Source organism: Nicotiana tabacum, chromosome 6 (genome assembly GCF_000715075.1).
Source record: "Nicotiana tabacum cultivar K326 chromosome 6, ASM71507v2, whole genome shotgun sequence".
In the NCBI taxonomy this organism is placed as follows: domain Eukaryota; kingdom Viridiplantae; phylum Streptophyta; class Magnoliopsida; order Solanales; family Solanaceae; genus Nicotiana; species Nicotiana tabacum.
In genome coordinates this window covers 120,332,215-120,339,854 of record NC_134085.1, presented here as the reverse complement: position 1 = coordinate 120,339,854, position 7,640 = coordinate 120,332,215, and positions in this window count along the sequence as shown.

Sequence of the window (7,640 nt, the reverse complement as noted above, 5' to 3'; positions counted from 1 at the left end):
TTGAAAAATATTACTATGTTTTGGGCTAAATGCCATATTTGGGCCTCGTGCCAACTTTTTGGACCCTTAGGGGCTTTTTTCCACTATTTCCTCACTGTTTTGGCTTAATATCTACACTCAGTCACGCTATGTTTTATTGATTTCATAGCTCAGTTTTATTTACTCTGTTTTGATTCTATAAATGATATTTTGGGCTGAGCACCCTGTTTTACTGTAGCCCGAGTGGCTTGAGAGATTTCTAACTGAGTAAGGCTGAGGGTCTGTGTTGTGAGAATATCATGGGATCGGGCTACACGTCGCAGCGTGTTGTACTATTTTGTGATATATGAGAGGCCAAAGGCCTGATTTATTCTGCCCGAGATGGCTTGTGATAACGCTTGGTCTGTAGGAGCCCTTCCGGAGTCTGAACACCCCCAGTGAGCGCGGGTACCCCATATGAGTGATGTGATGCTACTTGAGGGGCTATTGTTGATTCATGTTGTTTCCCGAAAGACTGATTACGAGTGATTGCAAGGTGGCCCGAGGGGCTGGTTCTATTGATATTTTACCCGAGGGGCGGTTTGTAGTGCAGGTTTTGCCCGAGGGGCTGTTTATGTTTCTATCATTTTGACTCACTGTTTCTTCACTTATTTGAAACTATTGAAAAGATTATAAAAGAAAAGGTTTTACTAAAATTGAGTTTGTTTTACGAAATAATTGAGTTCTATACTATTTTGGAAATGTACTATATTTGCTGTAGTGCTATGACGTGGAATTATATGTTTTCTTACTGCTTAGCTTTCATTTACTTTTATTACTTACTGAGTTGGCGTACTCACATTACTCCCTGTACCTTGTGTACAGATCCAGGAGTTGCGTGTCGCGATAGTGAGCATTGATCGTCCATTCAACAAGATTTCAGAGTCGACAAGGTAGCTGTATGGCGTTTGCAGCCCTGTTCTTCTCCCTCATATCTTCCCTAGATTTATTTAGTATTGTCTTTCAGACTTTGTTAGACTTTATTGTATTGACACAAGGTTGTAGTTGCTCGTGACTTGTGACACCCCGATATCGAGCTTGTGTATTTATTTCACACTGGTTATTTAGACTTATGTTATGCGATTTCTTGTTAATTAATGGCTTAAAAATGATTTTTATAGAATAATGGTTTGATTTGGGAATTGTGTCGGCTGGCCTAGTTTCACGATATGCGCCATCGCAACCGGGTCGATTTTAGGGTCATGACACATTCTTTGTCTCAATTATAGTATTGTAATCAAGCACATCACTTTTTAAAACAAGAAATCTATATGCAGCGCTATGTTCAACATATCCAATAATCATGCAATCAGCAGTTTTAGAGCCTATTTTTCTCTTTTTAGGTTCAGGCAAAAGAACTTTAGCAAGGCACCCCCACACTTTTAAATATTTCAAGTTAGGTTTATAACCCCTCCACAATTCATACGGAGTTTTGCTAGTTCTTCTATGTGGTATTCTATTTTATAAGTGACATGCAGATAAAATAGCTTCACCCTGCAAATTATCAGGAGCATTAGAACTAACTAACATAGAGTTCATCATCTCTTTCAATGTTCTATTTTTCCTTTCAGCTACTCCATTTGACTTAGGAGAATAAGGTGGAGTTACTTCATGAATAATTTTATTATTTTCACAAAAATCATTTAAAGATAAATATTCTCCACCTCTATCTGATCTAATTATCTTGATTTTTCTACTAAGTTGATTTTCAACCTCAGTTTTATAAGAAATAAAAGCATTAAAAGCATCATTTTTATTTCTAAGCAAATACAACTTAGTATATCTAGAAAAATCATCAATAAAAGTCACATAATATCTTTTATCACCTCTAGTCATAGTCTTCTTTAAATCACCTAAATCAGTGTGACTCAAGGATAACAATTCAGTTTCTCTATTTACAGAAAAACTTGTCTTTCTAGTACTTTTAGCTTCAGCACATGTTTCACACTTGTCTATATTGTTTGAGTCTAAGCCAGATATTAAGCCTAGTGACTACATTTTCTTTATATACGCGACATTAACATATCCTAATCTAGCATGCCATAATGAAATAGACTCAACCATATAAGCAGAAGCAGATACATTTCCATTGTTAACATCAGAAATATTAAGTACAAAGAGTCCTTGGTTACAATAGTCCTTTCCCACAAATAAATTATTTTTGGTCATTATGATCTTATCAGATTCAAATGACGCTTTCACTCCGGCTCTTCCCAATAGGGATACACAGATCAAGTTTGCCCTCATAGTAGGAACATGCAGTACATCAACAAAGGCTAATGTTTTTCCTGAAGTGAGTTTTAGGAGAACTTTACCCTTACCCAAGACTTTTGAAAGTACTTAAGTCTCCAAGGTAGACCTCTTCTCTATCATCCTCTACAGGAGTATAAGAAGAAAATTCTTCTCGATTTGCAGAGATGTGCCGAGTAACCTCAGAGTCTACCACCCATTCTTTTGCATATGCTACAATGTTTACTAGAGAAATGGCAGTTGTAATAATATCACCTCCTTCAGCTAAGTGAGCCTTAGGAGTATTAGTTTTTCCTTTGTCATTTCCTACTCTATACCTGCACTGCGAGACATGATGGCCTGGTTTTCCGCAAACAAAACAAGAGCTTTTTTTTTCTTTTAAGGTTAGCATTTTTAGGCTTGTAACCTTGAGACTTATTTTCGTACTTTTTGCGGTTGTTGTTGTTGTTGTTGTTGTTGTTGTTGTTGTTTCTTTTCACTAAGTTTTCTTTGAGAGCTTCCATCCTAGCTTTGGCAGATTCTTTTATGTTGGAATCTTCAATTAGGATGTGGGTCACAATTTCCTCAATAGTGAAATTTTTCTGTTTGTGCTTTAAGTTATTTTTGTAGTCACTCCATGTGTCAGGAAGCTTCTTTATTAGCACTCCAGCTGCAAACTTTTCTGGTAAAGACATCCCCTCAGACTTCAAGTCTTCTAGCAATTTTTGATATTCGTTGATTTGCACGTTTATCTCTTTATCATCTCTCATCTGCCACTAATAAAATTTTCCTACTACAAATTTTTGTTTTATAGCATCTTCAGCAGTGAATTTTTTAATTAAGGTTTCGCAGATAGCTTTTGCTTCCTTATAACTCCAATACATGCCAAACAATTAATTAGAAATAGTTTACAATATAGTATGACGACATGCCTTGTTGGCGTTTTGCCATGATTCCACTATTTTCTTATTAGCGTCTATACTAGGTTGTGGATGCAGTAGTGCATGTGAAACACTATGGACATTAAGCAGTGAGAAAATACGTTCTTGCCTGTGAGCACGTGATTTTTGCCCTATATGAATTATTCTGATAAATTCAAACATATAATGTTTTTTCCATTGTTTGTAATTTTGTGGATTTTTGTAGCATTCTTTGTTAATAGCTTGCATTTGTCTGTACACGTTTATTTTATTTAATTTATAAAAAATATAAAAATAAATAAATATACATTGCATTTGCATTTTTAAATTAATTAGTAATTTAGTTGTGCCACAAAATAGAAAAAATCATAAAAAATAACTCAATTTTTGCATTTAGTTTTGAATTTTATAGTTTTCTTTTAATTAGGTAATTAATTAGTTGTGGTAAGTATTATTTTGAGTAAGTAATCTAATTTGGTAGGATAATTTGGTTTAGGAATTAATTTAGGTTTTAATTTTGAAAAGAAAAGAATTTTTTAAAAATAAAATTGAAAAAAAGAAAAGAAAAGAAAGGAATTTAAAGATGGCTAAATTTGGGCTCTCAATTAAAATTCCTAGGCCCAAACGTTATTTTGCCCAATACCCATATTGAATCCGGCCCAGCTCCACCCCAATACGCGGTCAAGCTCCCAGATCGGAATACGACGTCGTTCTATGAAGTGACAGATTTGAGCCGTTGATCTCTTTCAATCTAACGGCCAAGGAACGCCCCCTCTTTTTTGAGATAACTGTCCAAAAATTCACAGAGAACCTCGTATCTCTGTACTTCTCCTCACCCCTTGTCTCTCAAAACCCTAGAGCCCGCCGCCCCTGGAACCTCCACCATACTCACCGGCGCCGCTGCCTTACACTGCCTTAATCCACCCAAAAATAATACCCTAGAACCCTCTTCGTCCCCTCATCCCAAATCTCCAGCCTTTACCCTCGAATCATAGCCTAGTTCATCGAATCTCAGATCAAAGATGCAAGTCCTATGAACCCTGATCTTGCTCCCCTTGTCAAGTTCAAGCTTTTGGGCCGATAATGGTTCGAAGTTTATGCCAGTCGACTTTTCTCCTCGAGAACGAGTGACAAGCATGGACTTCGATTTATTTCAAAGCCCATCGGCCTCATGCAAGTCCAAAACCAGCAAGTCCGTTAAGAGAAGCCTGTCTCCGTTAGCTTCAGTACGTGTTTCTCCTTCTTTGTGTCATTTTCTTTTCTTTTCTGATCTCGGTTGAAATAGTTCATTAAGAATATAATTGGGGTCAAATACTCTTAAGTCGTTTGTTTGTTGTTTATTTTGTTTGATTCATTGGTTTGGTTCATAAGTCTCAAATTGTTGCTATGTTCATTAAGTGTTTTTGTTTGAATCGTTTGAGTTCTCTGAGACTCATTTCTTTTCCCTCCCTGCATTTTTTCGTTTGACATAAACAACCCGATTCATTTGAGCTTCAATGCTCTTTGACTGATGGTCTGAAGTTGTAAGTTTGGGCTATAGTACAGACGCATGAGTTTGGGCTGGGTCTTGGGGTAAATCGACCCAGTTTTGGTTGGTTGAAGGTAAATAATAGCTATTTAAGGAGTAGTTTAGGGAAATTGGGCAGGGGAATCTTTTGTAACTGCCTAAGGAAGCTTCTAGGAAAGAAGGGAATGGATAATTCAGTAATTGGGTTTAGAGTTCAGGGGCTGATTGAACAAAAAGGAAATTGGGGAAGAGACTAACTTAACAAAACAAGCTTTGCATTGGGGTTTTGAAGGGAAATAATGAAATTGGGGAAGGGGGTAAATGATAATTAGCAAGATCACTGCTGCTGCCCTAAAACCCCTCTATAAAAGTCCCATTTCTAAAATTTTCAGAGGGGGGAAGACCTGAAAAAATTAGAAACGGCTGAGTCTTCAAAATATTGAAATCTATTTGTCATTTCTAGTGGAATTTGGTCCAGTTCTCTTTCTAGTTCTATTATCTGAAAATTACAAAGGATCTCTGCGGTTATTTTTGGGTCAAAAACTGGTTTTCAAGTCTGTTTTGTTCTGGTTTACTAAATCAAATCTACTACTGCTGCTTCTCCTTAAACTTCAGCTTAATTTCATCATGTTTTGCTGTAACCAGGTATGCTCTGGCTCTGATTGCATGTGAGGTGCAAGTAGGAAGCCCTGTAATTCGAGTTGAAGAAATTGACCAATGTTAATTCTTTGTTGCTTGATTAGTTATCTGAATTGGTTATATTGTGTTTTGTGTAGGGGTGGGCATATATCGGGTAAAACCGATAACCCGAGCCGTTAATTCTTTATTGGGTTATCGGTATTGGGTTATTGGGTTAACGGTTCGGTAACGGGTTAAATTTTTTATTTATTGGGTTATCGGTTCGGGCTCGATTTGCATTTTGTTATTGGGTAAAAACCGATAACCCAATAAGAATGATGTAATTTACTAATTTACCCTTAAGTATATACTAGGGTTATTTATTTTCCTAATTTCCTCTTCACTCTTCAGTCTTCAGTCGTTTGTCTCTCAGTTCTCATTATTGTTTCCGTCGCATCCCCCAAGAGTCAAGACGCAAGACTCACCACCAGTTCTCCGCCAGATATCAGTAGATACTGCACATAAGTGGGAGCGTGCTTTTGTTAAGAAACAACAAAAGTTGGCAGTTTACACGTTCTGGCAGTTTGATTTCTTTGTTTTATATATTGCAATTTTTTTAGTTGTTTTATGTTATCGGGTAAACCGATAACCGAACCAATAACGATATATAACCGATTAACCGATAACCAATATCTTATCAGTTTGGTTATCGGGTTATGATATTTGTAAACCGATAACCGATAGGCAAAACCGATAATGTTCAAAACCGAACTGAACTGACTGATGCCCACCCCTAGTTTTGTGTTCCTTTTAGTCTAGCTTCTTATGTGTATTTCATTTTGTCTTAAGGCTTGGATCTGAATTTTATTTGAATACAGCTGATTCAAGAGTGTTTTAGACTTAGTATAATATGTATTAATTAAGGACTGTGGCTCTTAGTTTAATAAGCTGAAACTGCTTGGTTTTTGGATGTGTTTTTCATATCCATGGTTTAAATGCATATCAATTCAGACCATTGGTCTAGTAAACATGGTTCATGCTTGTTTACCATTAATCATATTTGAATTTGCTCATGTATAGATTGAAACCTAGTCCAATGATTTCATAATTTGTCACGTAGTTCTGCTTTTGCTCATGTATTGAGCACCTTGAATTTTAAAAGGGACTTTCAAATAGAATCTGAGCTTGATTTTAGCCTTGAAAATTCCCAGATTTAAATCAGTTCATCACGTTTGGTTTTTCCTCTTTTTTGAAAAGTTTCGAGTTAGTATGGTCCTATTTAAATGTGCTGGTCTGAATTAGAATGTTTCATGAGTTTGTAATCATTGAGTTTTGATGTTGAATGATGAACAACTTGTGCAAAGGCTTGTTATCGCAACTGGAAGTTATATTTTATCATAGAATATATATACTGATCTCCAAATGTGTTTTACATGTGTTTAAGGTATGTCAATATTCGGTCCAGATTCAAAGATTTTATGGACAATGTAATGTTACCTCAAATGCAGTGATGAAACATTAAGCTGGCTATCAGCATAGATCCATATGCGCCAAACTCACCCTTATGCGTTAGGCTCTCAATTTGGGCTTCATGCCGAGCCCAATCATGTCCCCGTGTTTGACATGGCAATTGACTACTAGGACTCAGGCCAGGCCCAGGCTCTGAAATGAAAATAGATTGGACCTCATTTAGTACTGACCCTTTTGATTAACGATTTGAGCTTGAACATCAGCTTAGGAATATCTATAATTTCTTTAAGCTTGATTAAGTTTAACCCTTCAGAAATCGAGGTGTGCCATTAGCGAATTTTCCTTGGCCCTCGCAAACTTGAAAGTGCGTAGTTGCTTTAGGCGCGTAAGTTAAATTAACTTCCTTAAACTCGTGTGTGCATTTCATGTGATCCAAATCCAAATCTCAACAACGTTAGATAAAATGTGTCGCAGACCGTGGGTGCATTCATGTGGCGTGGTCCAAAGCGTGTTTTAAATAGCATTGAATCTTCTTAAAAATGATCAAAAACGGTTAATAAATTAAAATCTACCATAGGTTAAAACATGTTTTAAAATCAAATAATAGGCCATTAATAAAAGTTGAGCGACCGTGCTAAAACCACGGAACTCGGAAATGCTTAACACCTTCTCCCGGGTTAACAAAATTCCTTACCTGGATTTTTGTGTTCGCAGACTGTAAAACAGAGTCAATATTTCCGTGATTCGGGATTTAAACTGGTGACTTGGGACACCATAAATCATCCCAAGTGGAAACTCTGAATAAATAAATAAATCCCGTTTCCATTGTCACTTAAATTGGAAAAAACTCCTTTATACCCTCTCGGGTGTGAAAAAGG